We start from the raw sequence: 18,715 nt of genomic DNA, 5'->3' as shown, positions 1-18,715 counted from the left end.
CAGAGTACCAAAATTTGCTGCAAGGAAAGTAATGATCCTCCAAAAGAAATTCAGTGCAACTGGAAAGAACCATTTTAATTAGCTGACAGAATTGCATTGTTTAGGTTTCTTTTAAAAATCAATGAAGTGACTGCAAATGTTTCTAATGTCTTCATGTCTTTAAAACTCTCACCAGGGAGCCCTCATTCTTACCACAAAAGAAGGTTTCATAATTTTGTAATTATTATAAAAACAACCAATACTTGGACGGGGCTGTAGCACACTTCTTCATGTTTACAGAGCTTTGTGAGTTTGCTTGGTGGCAAAAAAAATAGTTTTCAAGATTCTTGCCCGTGCAGACCATACGTATATGCTATAGAATTTTAAGCTATAGAATATTGTGCTATCGAAGCCTAAGCCTAAAGTAAACCCTTCTTCTCCAAAACCTATCTATTAAAGACATCACAGACTTTTCCACTGCACTGAAGATTGTGTTTAGCTTAGACCAGTTGGAACTCTTTTCTAACACACAGATCTGTATCCACCTTTTCTTGCATCCACATGCAGAACGCATACAATTATGTGCATTGCTTTAGTAACATTTGACAAATGGCTACTGACTGAAGTCTATGTAACAAAATGGTTCTGAAAAAATGAAATATAAAGTGGACAAAGAACAGAGCTACATCTTCACAAACCAACCTTGATGAAGTGCAGTGAACAGCCCTGCTCAATGTGCAAAGTGGATATTTCCCTTTGCAGTCAAAGTGACTGGAGGCTCTGTGCTGGAGGTCTCACCACTGATTCCTTTTCCTTCCTTCATCTGCATGTTTGAAAGAAGAGCACTTTATTATGAGTCTAAATGCAGACACAAGTACCTGATACAGTCCAGTTAAAAACAACAACAATAACAAAACACAAAAAACCCACAACCTATATGTATATTTTTGTGCCTTGCAGTTGTATTCTCTGAACTCTAACACTAAAAGAAAAAAAACTATCGATCTTTGATGGGAAAAGCCTTGCTTTAGTGTAGGAGAGATGAAGAGAACGCATTGCTCAAGTTATTGGCTGAAGGAGACCGTAGTGTTCTGACTATTGCTTCCATGTGTGTGAGCCCCTGCCTTCTCCTATCCAGTCCAAGCTTAAAATAACAACATTAGCTTTGTCTCTGACTCTTTGAAAATAATTGATTTCAATTAAGTTGCTGTACAAGTGGCAAAGAAAATGTTGCAAAAATATTGCTGCTCTTTCTTTGCTTTTCCTTTGTCTTCTCCATGGAGAAGAGTTAATGACTGTATTAAAGCATGTTCTGTCAATATTTATGCATGTGCAACTCCCAAATAAGGTGTGCTCTACTTGACATAATTACAGAAGATGCAAAGATCACAGCTGATCAATGTGAACTGCTTTTCTGTAGTAGGGTTTTTTTCAGATCGTGAATCCAGTCCTGCATTCCTTACTCCCAGGAAACCTGTTTTGATTTACTTTAATGAATATCAATGCTGTTAAGCTGTAGTGATTAGAATATCACAGGCATGCATAAAACTCTGAAGTCCCTGAGACTTCTTAATATGGGAAAAATTCTTCTTGAGACCTTTTCTGATTTTATATCCAACATAAACAATACAGAAAAATATACTCAATATTTTACTTTCCAGTTCTCTCATTCCATCAGTATGTAACAGATAATATTTATTGCTGCTCATTTCTATCACTTTTTTTGAACTCTATTAGATATTTATGGATTATTTTTCACGTATACTACACTACAACACCACTATAACAGTTAAATCATGGCTAGAAGTTATTATTATTCTTATACAGTGTCTCTTTAATTTATTTTTTCTGTTTCAGACTCCTCAATTATATTTCTCCATTCATGTTGTCCAACTTTTCCAAGTCAATCACTTGTGAATGTGTTGACGATTGTGAAAGAGTAAATAGAATTTAGCTTGGATTCTCAATTCTTCCCTAGCCTCCCTCTTGAAAAACAACATAATTGATTTGAAAATGTCTGCCTTAAAGGTTAGGAGATCCTTAATATAGACATTAGTTGGAAGAAGAAATAAAACTGTGTTACTAGAGTTCTACCTCTGAAGTTACAAAGAGAAAATGCAAACATTTCTGTTAATATAGAAAATATGTTTCACAGCCATAGAAGCAATCAATAAAAACATTCCTTTGGAGGAAAACTTAACAAACAATTTCAGAGATCAAATGATAAAGAGTAAGAAATGTCCAATCTACTGTATCAAAAGAGGTGCTGTGAAGGTTCACTCTAGGGGGTTTAGTGTGTACGTTCTCATGACAACAAAACTGAGAGCATTAGCAAGGGGAGAGAAATCAAAGGACAAGAAATTCAGATGTCATTTTCTAGCTTTGAAAGATTTTATTTTAAAGACAAGTACTTCAAAAAAAAAAACAGACTGACAACTACAATCTGCTGTCATTCTTGAGGAATAAACAGTGAAACAGCTCTAATGTCAAGTTGTACCTTAGTTTTAGGAATAGAAAGAGTGTTTTGAAATTCATTAAACATAACATAAGCGTATTTCTTTTTTCATCCCCATACATGACTTACAAGCAAAGCTAGAAAGAGCTTACATTTTATTTATTGTACCAATTCTTGTGGGAAAACACAGACCTGATTTAAGAAAAGACTTCTTTTGAGGCAAAAGCGACTTACTTGTCCAATGAGTTTATCCAAGAATTGCATCTGAATTAACTTAAACAATGAAGGATTTTCCCTTTATTCACAGATCATCCTCCCCAGATATACATCTACAGTGAGACACTTGTCAAGAACAGCTATGACTTAGATCAAGCCCTGTATAGCTGATGATCAGGAATATAAATTTATCACTTCTTTTGTTTCCCTGAGCAGTACCTCATGTTAGCTCTAGGTAGCCATATTTCAGAAATAGTTCTTTATTCCTTTTTTTTTTTTTAATTATTTTTCCCATTTTAATTATTTTGTTGTTAACTGATGAATGAAACGAAAAAAAGTTCAAGCCTTCCAACTCAGAATTTCCTCTACGAACTCTATGAAGCTTTCCCCTTTCCTTCGCTCCCCCCGCCATTCAATCTCTATATAAAAAATGCTGCTACATTTCTGAAGGTCCAGTGTGACCTACGGTCACATGCTGGCCTCATTGCACTGCTGTCATCAGCTTTGTCACTTGCTGAACCTCTGTAAACATCAACAGAATCAAATGCCAGGCCATCTGACACAATTACAGTGATATCCAGCAACGTTTATTCATATTATTGGTGTGTGCACATGACAAAGTGAGGCCTGCTTTAGTGGTGAAGTTCCCAGAGTACACACCTTACCCGCTAGGATTTGGGGAGATTTGAGGTTTAGTTCTTTTAGGAGGTGTTAGGTAGGAGGGCTGGGTGGTCACCGCAGGGTCTGTACCACACATCATCCAGGCTCTCAGCTTGGCCTGGTTTAGTTCATGTCTGCTGAGCACTGCTTGCTGCAGACTTTGCCTGAGTTGTACAGTTGCAGTAGGGACGCCTAAAAAAGGCCTCTCTTGCAGTCACAAGTTATTTCCATTTTACGATTTCCCAATCTGTAACTCCAACTTTTATCAGGCTGTTAGTCATCTCCTAAAACTTTCACATTTCTGGTGTTTACAGAGCTTTAGGGCTCAGAGAGAGCTGTGAAAGTACGCAATTAGTGACAAGGAGGAGAGACGGCAGAACCTTGTCATCCCTTTATATTTATATTGCGGTGCTTGCAGAGCTTCCCAGTAGCCAGCAGCCTCTCAGGAGAGCTATTGTGCAGTATAGCAGAAGACTTTTTGCCCTACCATCACCATCCTTTCGGTGGTCTGTCAGAGGGGAAAGCAGAGCACTTCCATTTCAGAATCGGTGGCATCATTTGAATGGGGCAGACAACAGGATGTTAGCCTGTAAAACCACAATCTTAGGGTACGTATATGGCAGGCTCGACTGCAGTGTGAAGGGAACTAAATGGGTTTTAGGTGAGCTAGCTCAGAGATGAGCTTGGGGACCCATGGCAGCGCAGATTTCAGTGTGGGGTATCCATATGGATGAGAAGCTAAACCGTGTGCTGTTACACTCAAACAGTGTGTGGTACCAATGAGAATTTTAATTTTTTTTTTCCCTTTTACAGCTGCCTGGGGTATGTCTACATTACAGTGCCATTTGTGGTGTGGATGCAAACTCCTTTAGCAGGAACCACATTTCAGTTTCTCTCTCCGACACTTGCTTAAGCAGAAAGGAAGCTGAAATTATCTTCTTAGTATTTTTATGCCTGTGGCTTTCCAGGGTTTCTGTTTTGTTCCAGAATGCATGGGCATGTCACGTGTAAAATTCCAAGTCCAAGAAAGGGGTGGAGGGCTATGCCTCTCCTGCATTGCAGAAAAAAAATCTGAAATCATTTGTGCAGTAAATGAAATAGGCTCAAGCCTTCTATATGGTATGCAACTAATTAGCTGATGTTCATTTTCAAGTGTGTTGTTCACAGTCAAGCTGAGACAATGCATAATATGCATTATAATGTACCAGGAATGTGTCCTGCTTCTAACTGCTTCATTTTACTCCTGCTACTCCCAACCATGAATAAACCGTGCTTGAAATCTTGAAAGGTGATGGGGGTATTCTGGAGACATACATTTTCAGCAGCTGAATCTGAGTTCTCTGTGATTTAGAGCCTGTGAAAGAACTCTGGTGTTACTGCCTAGGAAAATGCCTTCCTTTTGGCTTTTTCTCTCTCTTTGTTTCTTCCTTTCTTTCCTTGATGATTATCAAAAATTTCAGTTCTTTCATTAAAAAAAAAAAAAGTCTTCTCAGAGATTTTCAGACTATTTGCTTCCATTTAATTTTAATAATAAATGTACTGGATTTTAGAGCTAGCAATGAAACATGATTTATTATTCTCTATTATTTACTGCTATTTATTTAGGATTTAGTTAACAGTCTCTGTAGTTACAAGCAGCTATAAGCCAGCCTAGTGAGTCATTTCCTTTACACTGACACCCATTGAAATGGCTCCCTTGCTGAAAATGCACTTATGGAACCAGACAAGCAGTATCGCGAGAGGTCAGATCTCATTATTTCCCATTTGCTCAAGTATGTGAACGTTTCTCGGACAGAAAAAAATCAAAAGAAAATCTAGGCCTAGGGGGGTCAAGGACACAGGAAAGAATGAGTTTTATTCACATGAATTGATGCAAATTTTATTTGTAATAGTAGGTTTAGTTCAGATTGCAGTCAGAAACAGGGCGATGAAAATGTTCTTATTAACGCTGCCTATCTACACAACCCCTGGTGTCAGGCTTGCCTACATGTTTGGAGATAAAGTATTAAAATCGTGATAATGCGCTGACTCTTGTGGAGATAGCAGAGCCGTAATTGACTTAATATTTAGAAGCAGCTAAACTAAATAGACATTATTAGTACTTGGCATTTGTCTGATAAGTTGTTCATTTACTCATCGTGGTCATCTGAGGCCTCAGTTTTCCCCCTCAGTGCTTGGAAGCCATATAACTGGATCAAGCAGAATTTTATTTCTGGAACATTCAAGTGAAGGTTGTAGCTCTATTTTGTTGGTAAGAAATCAAATGCCTACAATGTATAAAGTGTAAAGGCATGCATGTAAATGTTGGAGATCAAAGAGTTAGTCTTCTATGGGGATTATCTAATGTTACTACTTTCTTCCTCACTTATTATTATGGCATCACTCAGAATATAGTGGGATTTCTTGTTATATTTGTTGATATACCGGAAAATACTTGAACTTCCTCCAAGTCTGCAGATCCGTCTGCCAGGATGGATTCCTGCAGAACCCGGAGGGGCAACTTTGGGAACATCACCGTGGTTTTTCACTAGACTAAGTTGCATTAAATAAATAAACAAGCAAACCAACCAACCAACCAACCTTGGGATAAATGAGGTTCCAGATACCAGCCTAAAAAAAGAAAATCCTGCCCTCACACGCTTCCTCTCCTAGATAGCATTGTGCTGCCATGTTCTGTCTGTCCCCTGCAGACAGTGCCTCATCCCCCTTTGTCATATGCTCGGCTTTGTGGCTTTTCAGGACAAAAACAAAACAGCATAATGAGAACAGAGGAAAGATGTACTTTAGGCATTAAATGCTCTCTGTGGTACTTTATGGTGTTTTTTATCTTTTTAAGAAACCTCCGTGGTTAAAAAAATAGAAAAAAAAAGAAAAAAAAATACAATTGCATTTTTTAAAAGTTTCTACACATCCTTTACCAATATGAGGTAGGGGGAGAATTGAGATTAGGCTGCTTTAACGTGTTTGCTGCTGAGCATCCAGAAGGGGGTATGTGAATGCCTCGCTACCTGCAGGTCGCTGGGTTATCAGGGGGACAGCTCCAGCATCACCTGCAGGTAGCTTGGCTTGTCTTCACCGCTCACAGTGCTTGAACAACCTCCCATCACATGGCTCCCACACCCACTCACTGTCACAGCTTCACTTCTTAAATAAAAAGAAAGTGACAGCAATAAGGAATTAAAAGGTCTCTGTTGGAAGAAAGAAATGCATGCAACTGTCCTGGAATGAAACATGTTTAGGTATAAGGAGGTTAGGAGAGAATTTAAACTTCTCCCATCTTTTAAAGACCTGTAAATTCATTTGCTTTGCTGAAGCTAATTTTGTGATTAAACAGGAATTTATTTCCCATTCTCTTTCTGGGGAAAAGGCAGACAGAAAGGAAACCTTGTGGATTTTCAACCTGTTAAATAAAGGTTTTTCTAGCCCTTATTATATTCTTCAGATTGGGGTAAATAATGCCCAGTAAAGGGGAAGAGGGAAGCTATGTGTATTTATGGGGTGAATTGCACAAAGTTGGAATTTCTGTTTCTTTTCCAAAAAACATGGAACAGTATAGCTGCTTGACTGAAAATGGAGTCTTTTATTGTTAGGTACGTTTGCTTTCGTCACAGATGCTACAGCATTTCTCATCCTTGTCTGCTGATCTGCAGAACCCCTGAGGAGGAGGACTCTGCAGTCAGCTTCTTTTTGGGCTTCAGTCTTCATATGGGAAGCCTGAAAACTGCTTGCTACCAGAGAAATCACCATGGATCACTGCCATCCTTCTTTGTAAGACTCTGTCAGAAGGTATTTATGGGCTCACTACCTCACTGACAATTTTACTTCAGTATGCGGAGTGTTCAAGTTCATACCACCATGTTTTGCAGTATTTTGTGGAAGCTTGTTTAGAAATACGGTGGTTGTGATCATTTTCTAGAATCCTGTTATTTAGGGGGAAGCGGTATAGACTATGCCTGACTTACTATAGTCTCATTCATTTTGGGGCAGGAGGGCAGGTTCTGAATCATTGTGCAGCCTTTTTTTTTCTTTTCTTACTGATCTGTTAGGAGGAGAGAAAAAAAATGAAATAATTAATACTTAATTGCATCAAATGAGCCCAAAATTTGCTCTGAATTGCAGGCACGTAACTCACTGGCAATTGTACTTGCATTACCTGAAGGCATTTAGATTGCTTCATGAGATTCCCTTTCCTTAAGCCAAACACATAATACTTCTCCTCTGAGATCTGAACTGCTTTATTTAGTAATTAAGGTAGTTTGTGCATCATCTTAAAGATGCAAAGGGCACATACATCAATTCAAAATCCAAGGACTAACTCAATGGCTCTTAAAGCTTTCCTGTTAGTGAAATCTCTGAAGACTGAAAATTCTCTTGAACGCATATGCTTCTACATTTGGATTTGGCCCATTTTAAACCAGTATCAGAGACATAATGAAAATAAACACTCCTAAATCTAATGGATATTTTATAACATCCTCTCATTATGTAGTTTTATTACTTTCTTCTTCATTTCCTTCACATATTTTAGAGCTGACTCTCACATTACTCACAGCTCTTTGGTCACTTCAGTTTTGAATTCATCCTATGGAAGATGTGTACACATTTGAAATGACATTAACTTTGTGTCAGTGTTTGACAAAGAGAATTCAAAGAGATGCATTGGTAAAACTTTTGACAACTTCTAAGATTTTGGAAATCTTACAACAGTCCTGAGTTGTCATGGCTCGAAGATGAAATTTTCATCAAAACAGAGAAGGTGAAGTTTCCCAAACACAACTAGGCAGCTGAGTTATAGAAGTAAAAGTAGAAATTCAAGTTCATACTTTTTGCATTTAACATGATTTTTGCTCTAGGTTCTACACATATTAGTGAAAATGGCTTGATCTATCTGCATGGATAGTGTAAAACTAGACAGCAAATTAGGAATGACATGTTGGCAATTTGCTAGTAGATGAGTGTCACTTGTTTTACAACATGATATATACCACATTTTGCTGTCTTCCTTCAAATCTCCCTATTCATATCTCCGAATGCTCAGTTTTGGCTAGTCTTGTATGCCAGAGATGATGGGGAGCATCTTTGCTTAGAAAGACACTCTTGGCTCTTTCTGTTCTTCAATTTCTTGTATTGTGTTTGATGCTACAGTCTAGTGGCAATACAGAGCACTGGGAGAGCATGGATTAACTTGTCCCCATCCACATTATGGAAACTAGTTATAGATTTTCCCTGCACTCTTAGTTGTGTTGCTGGGTTTCTTCTCTCTGGCAACACCTATAAGATTTTAACTGGGCTAGACAACTGGTTTTCGAGGTCTGTTAGAGAATTCAAACAAAAATTTGTCTATTCCTCGTGAAACAAGTAAGTAAAACTGAGAGATGAACCTGGGATAAAGCCTTTAATGTCATTTTGAATAGTTTATCTCCTTTTGAATGATAAGTCACACCTCAAAGTAAAAAAAGCTATTTTAAAAATGAATAATCAAAATTTTTAGACACAAAGTTTTTTTTTTCTGATCTTTGTGCCCAAACCAATTTGTTTCCCTATTAAAGTGCAGTTTGCAGCAAGCTTCCATTCACTGAGAGCATCTTTTTGCAGCATTTTACCCAGCCAATTGGAATATCAGCAAAGACAAGGGCTAAGCAATCCCTCGGACATGGAGCTGCAAGAAAAGTTTGTTTTGTGATTGAACTTGTCATGAGTTATATAAAGTAAGTAAACTTTATCTGTTTAGGTACAGGGAGAAAAGCAAGAAATTTCTATCTCGCCACAGTTACTTCCCGCTCTCTGGGCCTGACAAATGCAAACAAGGACCAACAGCTTTGCTATTGTATCAAGGACTAATTTACCAGTCTCTTCTGATGTCCAGGCTTCTTAGTCTAGGCTTTCTAAAACAGCTGTCACTGGTTATGCGCACACACACAGTAGGGCTTTGGTTTTACTGTTCTCTGTAGGAGACAGACCACTAAGAATGGCAAAATCCTTGTGAGATGACCAAAGATGTCTGTCTTCCAGAGGTTTAAACCCATTCTAGTTCAGGTGTTAACCCTCACAGGTTGGCTTCGTTTCTCTAATTGTGGGGCAAGATCTTGTTTACAAAGTCTCCAATTGAGGTTCAGTTTAAAATCTTGGCTGTAAACTGTGGCAGCCTGGTATTTCCGTGTGCCCATGTTCTGCAGACACAGGCTTCTAAGCAAGGTGGGTCACCATTCCAGCCTAATCCACTTCCCCACATGAATTAGCACCCATATTCTTTTCTTGTTGTTGTTCTGACAAAGTGGGCCCCTCAGGGAAGGCTTTGAGATATGCTTATGGCATTAACAATGATATGTATGTTGCTCAACAGCTAGTGTTTGTAATAGTGTATTTGTGGCTTGTGTATGTGTGCATGTAAGAGGCCAGTTCCTGCCTTCCAATTTACGTTCCTTCTCCCACAATCCCTGAACCTATGAAAAATAGGATATTTCAGATTGTTTTTAATTAGTGTAAACTTTCTTGCAACTTCTTGTTGCAGGAAATAACATTATTTTGGCTCTATTTTCTACTGTAGAAGAGTTCTATGATAATTTATGGGAGTGCCTCGACTACGGGTTTTTAATTGAAGCTTGCAAAATAGTCAGAAAAATAGCCTGCATCTTCCCAGCTGTCACAGTTGTTTAAGCCTATTTGGTACCATATCAGAAGTACTAAAATTTTAACTATACGGAATAGTAAATGGAACCATTTAGTAAACTCTGTCTGCAAGATTGTTATCTGTTCCCTAATTAGCCAGTGATACATTATTTGGATCAGCTAAAATAAATGGGCAGTTGCTGCCACTACTATAAAGTGAATTTCTGCAACTAGCAGAAAAAGAGGGCAACTGCTCAGAGCTCATTTGTCCGGGTTCTTCATGGCAGTTCATGCTGTAATGTTGTCCACTGACAACACTGTGAGACATTTTCTGTACACAGAGTAGGCATGAAACCTATATCAATTCAGTTTAAAACAAATTGTACTCTGTACTTCCTGAATAAATATGACTGGGTGTATTTGCCCAAATAAAAGGATAAGTAACAAATAGGTCACATTTAGCTAGTCTGTAGCACAATTCTGTGAGTTATAGATGAACTATTTCTTTGGACTAGTTTCCAGAATCCTCTGTTTAATTGTCAGCTTCAACTCTTCTGAAGAAATGTTCTCTGAAACATCTGAAAACATAAGGTGTTGTTTTTCTAATATGAGATTTTTACAAGGATGCAACTGTAGACCCTTCATAACCTGTTTATTCCTTCTGGACACTGAGAAAAACAAAATGAAATATTTTATCTATAAATTCTAAGATATGTGGGTATATTGTAAAATAAATGGCTGGGATTCGTTACGATGTTAAAACATAACACTACAAAAAGATGCTTACACTGTGGTGTAAATACAAAATCAGATTATGCTTTTAAATGGTTGAAATTTATTATTTTAAAATATTTTTGGTCATTTTTTCTTCAATAAATAGCTATGTATTTATTTAGTTATTGACAGGTTTTAAAGAAATAACAAGGCAGCTAGAGATAGTAATCTGTTAGATCTAAAGTCTTCAAGTTAAAATGTACCAGGCGTGGAATGTGAATTTGAAGGAAAGCTGAAATTTGAAGCATGAAAAAAATGAAATACTTAGCTGACTTCAGAAACTGCTATATTCATTTTCATAGAATTTGAGTGGCCTTGCCCAGGTTTTACTTACTTGATAAAGGATTATTTTCAGGAAAAATTACGTTTGCTTTGCTGATGCTAAAACTTCCAGGACATGGTTTATGCATGTAATACTTGCTGTCATCTCCAGCTGAGGATCTACACTCAGATACTCGTACATTTGTTACTATTATATGAACTCTGAACATGTATTATACCCGTTGTGATATCTTCAGCATGTAAAAGCCTCCAAGAACAGAGGCTCTTTAAAACATGTATTCTCAGCTATACAGCCTACTGTGAGAGTATCAGATCTGTTCTCTGATGCTTTCACTGGCTTCCACATAGATTTTAAATCAGATTCAGGGAGACGTTGCTTATCTTCAGCGTACTTCATTGCCTTGTCTGGGATATGTAAAAGATACAGAAGGCATTTGTTGATCACTACATTTCTCTGAAAAATGGAGCACTCTGTGCTAAGGGGAAAACTCATCCCTGTGGAGAGGAAAACTTTCTCCAGGGCTGATCTCACACTGGAATGAACTCTGGAAATTAAAAATAATCCCCATAGACCTCACTGCCTTCTGCTCCAGTTGCAAGGCATTGTTCTTTGACCCCGTCCTCTCTAACGTAAATATTTAACAATATGCATATGTGAAAAGCAGCAGCGACTGCAGCTCTGCATCTCCACCAAGCAAAGCACAAGCTTTCTCTGTGGGGAGAGGCTGGGAGGACACAGTGTTAGCGATGGTGCTTCCTGTATGGCCGTAGGTGATTCTCCATATGTAACAAGATAGCCCTGAGTATGCCACAGGAAACCTCTGTAGAATAACCCAGCATCTTTGGGTTGCCTTTGGGAGAGGTCTATGCTCTGAACCCAGCTGCCAGCCCAGGCTGCTTTGCACTTGAGTAAGCAATGGGCTTGGTACAGGGAGAGCTAACTTACAGCAGCCTGAACCCTTGGGTCATAGGATCATACTACCTTGGACCTCTTAGCAGTCTAACAATATGGATATTAAATATTTCCTTCAGCATTACAGCTGAGGTAGTAAGGCTTGTGTTTTAGCTGGTATGCCACACCACTCCATGCTAGCTGCAGAATTTCAGGTATCAGTGCAGTACTCAAGAGATGTGACATTTTTTTCCTGTTGCTACCTCAACAGAGGATCAGTTGGACCCGTTAACCCGATCCAGGCTTTTTCAAGCCATATTTCAAGACTGAGATGAGAAAGTTTAAGTATTTGCCCAAATAAATAAGCAAAAGTATTAAATCTTGGTAATAAGAATTTGACAACAAAAGCTTTTTATTTCTACCTTGGAACACAACACCATTACTTCTTTCTCTCCTTCCCACTCCTTCGATTTTCCAGGTACCACTCAAATTGCCCATAAATCTTGGACTGTTAATTTAGAAAACAATCTCTCAATCTCTGCCACCTCCTAAAAAATACCCCCTGAAAAATGGTAACTATTTTAAACATCACATTATGGGTTTTGTTCAGCTTTCAGTGCTTGTGCTACTGAAAGAACGTTGGGAAAGGGGAAAATGAAAGTAATAAAAATCTTAACTGTGTTTAGATTTCTCCCAACATGTTAAATAGAAAACGCGTATCATATTACACCAGTAGATGAGATGCAATCCGCCAGTTCCACTGAAGTGCTACCACCTCCATACGCGCTTTTGTCCAGTGTTTGTGAAAGGTTATTATACCTGGCAATAAAACACGAGGTATTTTTGATACATCACATACGCGCACACATACCTGAGGCATATGCCCTAACCCAGTAACTGTGATTTCAGTTGTATTACAGGAACATAGTGATATGGTTTCTAACAACCCCTGCTGTATTAAAAAGTATACATGCACATAACCAGGACAGTCATGATACCTATGAGTTTATTAAATTAACGTGTGGCTTGTGTTTCATATTTGTGATAGATTTTGCAGAAAACCAAAACTAAACAAATCCACTTGTCCTATGTTTTCTACCCTCCACTTCCAAACTGTCTCCCTGTCATTACAGGCGATTTTTGGAGGCAGCTTCCACCCACGCTTTGTCTTCCTAACCGAGAGGGAAGGTGCCCATATCTGGGTCCCAACAGGTCGATGAGAAGTTAGCTGGGGAAGCTGTAGCCTGCCTGGAGGTTGCTGTCTGCAACAAGAAAAACCTCTCTTTTTCTTGTGCCAGTTATGTTTCTATCATGGTGCAGTTCTTTGAATTGGTGTTCCTTCATGTTATTTTTCTTTTCCTTTTGGTAGTCTTTGAGATAAGAATTGGGTTAATTAAGCCGTTGATTATTTGATGGGCATGTTTTTAGGAATGGCCGTGCTACTCGTGCGCAGTATGGCTGGTGGGATCAGCTGGTGCTCTGGTAATATTGTAATGCTTTAAAAATTCAAAGGAAGACCCCACTAGAAACACTACTCTTTATTCACTTGTGCTCCCTAATGGCAACTTTAAATTCTGTCTTCTCTATTGTCTTTGCTAAAGACACATGACTTTGTGACTTTGCTGTCAAAGCAGCTTGTATTGTGCTAGTGAAATGCAGTCAGTGCCTAATGTGCATTTACAGAACTTTCAAAGACTGTTATACATACATTTCTCTTCTCTCTCTTTTTTTTTTTTGTAGAGGATATGTGATTTCTTCTATCAGTGCAGCAGCTTGTGATGTGATAGCACAATGAAACATGAGACCAGTACAGCTAGATACCTTATTTTTTTCATATTGCGTTAAGGGTATGAGCCTTCTTTGATGTCAGTAAAGTTAATAATGTTTAGAGAGATAAAAATAAAGTCAGTACTCACTGACTAAGAAAGTAGTACCAGACACCGTTGCTAGCCTAGGTTTTGACCAACTTTTTCATTTCTATAAAAGAAAAAGCTTTTAGAAAGTGAAATATACGTCCTTTGTTTGCACAAATTCTTAGACAATATGTGGAAAAGAAGACCATATGTTCACTACAAACTTACACCATCTTTTGGTCATTTTATAGCACACATAAATGTGCCTTGCAGAAAAAATTGCTACAGCAGGAATCCCTCTAATCTCTCTTACAGAACTCACAGCAAATCCAAACTGAAAATGAATTGAGCTGGGGAAGAAAAGTTAACGCCTTCTCCTGTCCTGGTGGGCATCATTTTTATTTTGAAATATATTTGCATTGCTTTAGTTGTAAGTACACAAGGAGAATTCACAGGAAAAAAAAAAAAGGTATTCACTGAACACTGTCAGCAAGTTCAGCCTATAGGTTGGAGAGAAAATTATGGTGTTGTGATTTTGCCTTTTTTACACTTGTCTATGAACTATTTCAAATAAGGTTTTAGTATCACAGGTATAAACACTGCTCAAGATCTGGTGGTAAAATAGATCTTTGGCTGTTAGTTTTAGCAATTTTATAACAGAAGTGTCGGGGTTTGTTTTGATTGTAGGTAGACTACATAGTATTTTTTCTGGTCTTTTATTTTAGGACTAAATGGTAGAATAAATTGACACAAAATTTCAAAGTTGGCTTTCACATAATATTTGCTAGTATTTTCTTGTTATGTTCTGTATTATTTTGGGTAGTGATGATAATCACTATTATGTATCATATAATTTATAATGCATCATACAATCTATTTGCTGCATTACTTGCAGAGATTGAAAACAGAGGGGCACAAAAATGCTTCTGCTGCTGTAGCGCATCGTACTGAGTAAATGAGTACCTTCATGTTGCATTATCTTTACCTATTTCCCAAACAAAACATGATTCTAAAGTGGCAAAATATGCAACAAACAACTTAAAAAAAAAAAGACATAAACTGACATTTGTCAAAATGTGTATCAATGAAGGTTTTGATTCATTAAAGGCTCCTCTTTATGTTCTAAGCAGGAACCTGAGCCTTGAGACCAAGTTTTCTTCCTATCCATACTTGTAAATGAAGGCTTCTGCTAAGTTTCAGATATAGTTTTCACATCTGAGCTTGAGCCAACCTTCAGAGTAATATTCTTCCCTTAGTTCAGCTGACAGTATTCAAAGACAGCAATGTGAATGCATAAAACTGGACAAGGGGACTTGCTGAATTAGCCCACTCTTTTGCCTGGCACCTTAAATTCAATACAGACATAACCCAAGGAAGCATCAAAACAAAGAAACAAATAAACAAACAACAACAAAAAACAGTTGAGAAGAGACTTGTGACCATATCTTGCCTCTGTATTCACAGTTGCTTTTGATTTTCAAGGATACCTGTAGCATGTCTCTTCACAGAATCTTATGGGTTATTTTTGGAGTATGGTCCTATCCAGCATAGGACCTGTTGGTATCACACTTTAATAACTCCTTGCTAAATACCATACCTAAATTAAAGTCGACGACTAAAATGTCATAAATACAATATACCCTAACAACTTCCAGGTCTCTGTCTTGTGTTTACTTAAGGGGCTGAGGATTAAAAACATGGGAAAAGGGTAAAACAGGCCACTTCATAGCAGGCACCAGCACAGAGAAGTGGGCACTCACATACCACGTATCTATTATGTTGTATAATAGAGGTCCTTGAAAAGTCAGCATTAGCATGTATTTCTCCAGCTTTTATCCAGAGGGCAACATAACTCTCTGTAACTGGGAGAAGCTAAGCTTTTAAAACACCTAAGAATGAGGAGACACATTACCATGATATCATATGATGAATGGAAGATGTGACGCATCCCTCTTCCTGCGTCTTACTGTCAATATTATAGATTTACATATGTTAACAAATTAGGTGATAGTCTTAAAGGACAGCATTCTGAACATGGCATTTGGATCCTGGGCATTTTTATGAAGTATATTTAGTATATAAATAGCACTTTCTTCTGACAAATACAACTGTAAACAAGCTGCTAAAGAAACTGTAATTTACTTGGTTATTTTGGATAAGTATCCGAGAAATAGGGCAATTCCGATTAGTTTCCTTGCAACCTCTATTTTAATCTCTGTACCTCTTTTCTAAAGGCCATCTCTACTCATGTAAATGTACCATGATCTGAATTGCATGCAATAATCTGGAGGGGAGAATATGTATTTGGCACCATTTTCGATGATCAAGACACTTTACATGACATTCTTGTTTAAACGCCATGAAAATCAGAGTTAAGTGCTGTGTAAATGAGGGCAGAATTGAGCCCTTTGTATCTCATTTTCAGACTGCCCTGGGATCATCTGGAGGTATAACCACATAAATCCCCTGAGGATACGTCTCCAACTCTCCCTTAACATGCTGTTCCCGGATCACGTTGGAAATCCACTCAATTTAGATTTAATCTCAGTGAAATCTATCCACAACTGACTTTCTAAATTTGCAATACTATTTTTTTTGGCACTTTTTTGTATGTTATTATGTTTAGGTGTATTTCTGCTGAAGACATCCCAAAGCCTGTTTCTCTGTTGGGGCATCTGTGTATGGAGAGCAAGGGTCCCTAAAAATTAGAGATGAAACTATTGACTAAGACTCCAGCATAGGAGCAAATTGCTTCCTCCGTCACTCATTGCTGCATGATGTTAGAATTGTACCTACTCCCCGCCTTTGTTTGCTTACCTAAAATATGACCATAGTATTTTCCAAATATTTTTTACTTTACACGTTAAGATGCTGCATTGCACGGAGCAGAAGTACAACCATTCCCCCCACCCAAAAAGGAAGCTCCGAGCTTGTAATGAATGGGTTCATAAAATTTAGAAGTAAAAAATAAATAGTAAGTTGCACGGAAAGATACAGAAACAGATGGATTTATATAAATTCAGGTTGTAAAGGTTTGTGCTTTTTTTTTTCTTTAAATTAAATAATTGTAAGCAGTAACCAGCTGTAGTATTATTCTTCACTGTGTAATCTGCACAGTGAAATGTAAACAGGGGGTCAGGCTCTCCTGTGGCCATCTGACCCTCTCAGCAGGAAAAGGGGGCACTGAGAGAGGCTGTGCACAGAGGAGCGTACAAGGATATTCATGAGCTGGGAACTTTTGCAGCAAAAAATAGCTTTCCTGCATAGTCAATGGTGCATAGCGTTTGGTTTAAAAACCCTTATTAAATTAAGAGGAGCTTTCTGCATCCAGCAGCCTTTGCTGCTGCTGTCGTGTACTTCCATAATGTTGTTGAGAACACTGGAGCTTAATATCAACTTGAAGGTTTAGAAAAATGCAATAACATTCAGATACAACTTGATTACAGACGGAACAGAGATATGGAACATGAAAACTGATATGTCTGGGGAATCTAGCTCTTTTGAATCTCTTTGTTCCTCAGAAAAATTCCTTCTTAAAAAATAAACGTCTATCTGTATGTATATATGCATTCCTTTGTCAACACAGGAAGATGGAGGGATTGGCAGCCAGGCATTCTTCAGTATGTTAATTGTCTAATGTTTTCTCTTCTTTAAAAATCTCTTATTTTTCTTTTTTTTTTCTTTTCCTTTTTTTTTCTTTTCAGACTAAAAAGCTGAGCCCATCTCTTGTGCATTTAATTCAAATATTTTTTAATACACAGTCAAACTCTTTCTGTCATTCCTATAGTCACTACAGCTCTGGCTACCTTTTTGTTGCAGTTTAAACATCTTTTCCCTGCAGAATTTTTATGGCATAAGAAACCTTTATTTATTTCTTCATTTATTATTCTAAAAACTAATATACTTTTCACCCGAAATACCAGTTTTTACATAACCTTGAGATGCCTATTCATTCCTTCTCAGGAGGAGTTCAGGGGAAAGGTGCAGTGCCCCTCTAAATCACAAATGAAATGAGTTTGTTGGCTTGAATAGTATTTCTCCTTTCAACCCTCCGCACATTTCAGTGCATTCCATTAGTCATTGTTCAAATGAGGCTGTTCTCCGACCCCAGAGGCAGGGGAGGAGGGAGTTTGGGGTTTAAATGAGTTTGCTGATCAGTACATAGAGGCACATTGTTTCTCATCTTATAGTTTGCATGTTCTGTTTACAGAAAATAACCCTGGTTCCCAGTACCAAAATGTTTCAGTTTTTGAGCATACTGTATGTTTGATGCAGCTAATTTAAATAAATGACTTTCACATTTAAGCAATTAAACCTATAATTAGCACTGTTTGAATGAACTAATCAGCTAATACCCTATGACACACAGTTCTTTTTTCCCCCTAAATATTTTTAAAGGGAAAGGATAGATGTTTATGAAAAATTATAGGTGAGGCAGTAAAAAAATATGCTTTGATTCATGGAAATTACAAGACAACACCACAAACTATTTAGACCAATGTTCTCCTTTTGCCTTCCAGGGAATGTGGAATTATGCACACTCATTTCCTCTGAATTCAGGGGAAAAGACTGCAATAAACAAAGTATTGAATCTGTTTTAAAATGGGGCAAACTTCTAACACTGACGTGTGTTTTTAAAAACACCTCTATGCACTTTTATAGGCACTCTGTACTTACTGTATCTTAAAACGTGTGCATACATCTAATCCAGTGGTAGGAGAGCTGTGTGAGCCATACCCTTGGGAGATTCCCTCCGACTGGCAGAATGTTAGCCGCTCTCAATAAGATGGAAATTTATTAGGAGGAAATTATCCTGGTGTCCTCTGAAAAACAGCATTTCTGATAAAAATCTTGTTCTCTGACAGCAGTCTAACAAGATACATTTGTTAGCTGTTTTTGTTCCTTGGACTCATCTGTTAATTTTAATTCTTCTGTTGCACTGCTATGTATTTACGTTCCAAGGCAGACATGATCTATGTGTGCTCACTGGAGATT

At 37.8% G+C, this 18,715-nt stretch overlaps 1 protein-coding gene and 1 long non-coding RNA gene across 2 annotated transcripts in view; both read left to right on the top strand.

Annotated features, from left to right (window-relative positions):
- The window catches only part of LDB2 (LIM domain binding 2), a 373,500-nt gene that overhangs the window by 120,475 nt on the left and 234,310 nt on the right, over positions 1–18,715 (top strand). The window lies entirely within an intron of this gene.
- On the top strand, positions 9,373–16,408 carry LOC125180053 (uncharacterized). Its single transcript, XR_007158284.2, has 3 exons — positions 9,373–9,505; positions 14,036–14,105; positions 16,146–16,408. It is a non-coding gene; the product is annotated as an uncharacterized lncRNA (long non-coding RNA).

This window comes from Anser cygnoides, chromosome 4, assembly GCF_040182565.1.
Source record: "Anser cygnoides isolate HZ-2024a breed goose chromosome 4, Taihu_goose_T2T_genome, whole genome shotgun sequence".
Taxonomy (NCBI): domain Eukaryota; kingdom Metazoa; phylum Chordata; class Aves; order Anseriformes; family Anatidae; genus Anser; species Anser cygnoides.
Note: the sequence above shows the minus strand (reverse complement) of the source record. Positions and strands in the feature narration are given on the sequence as shown.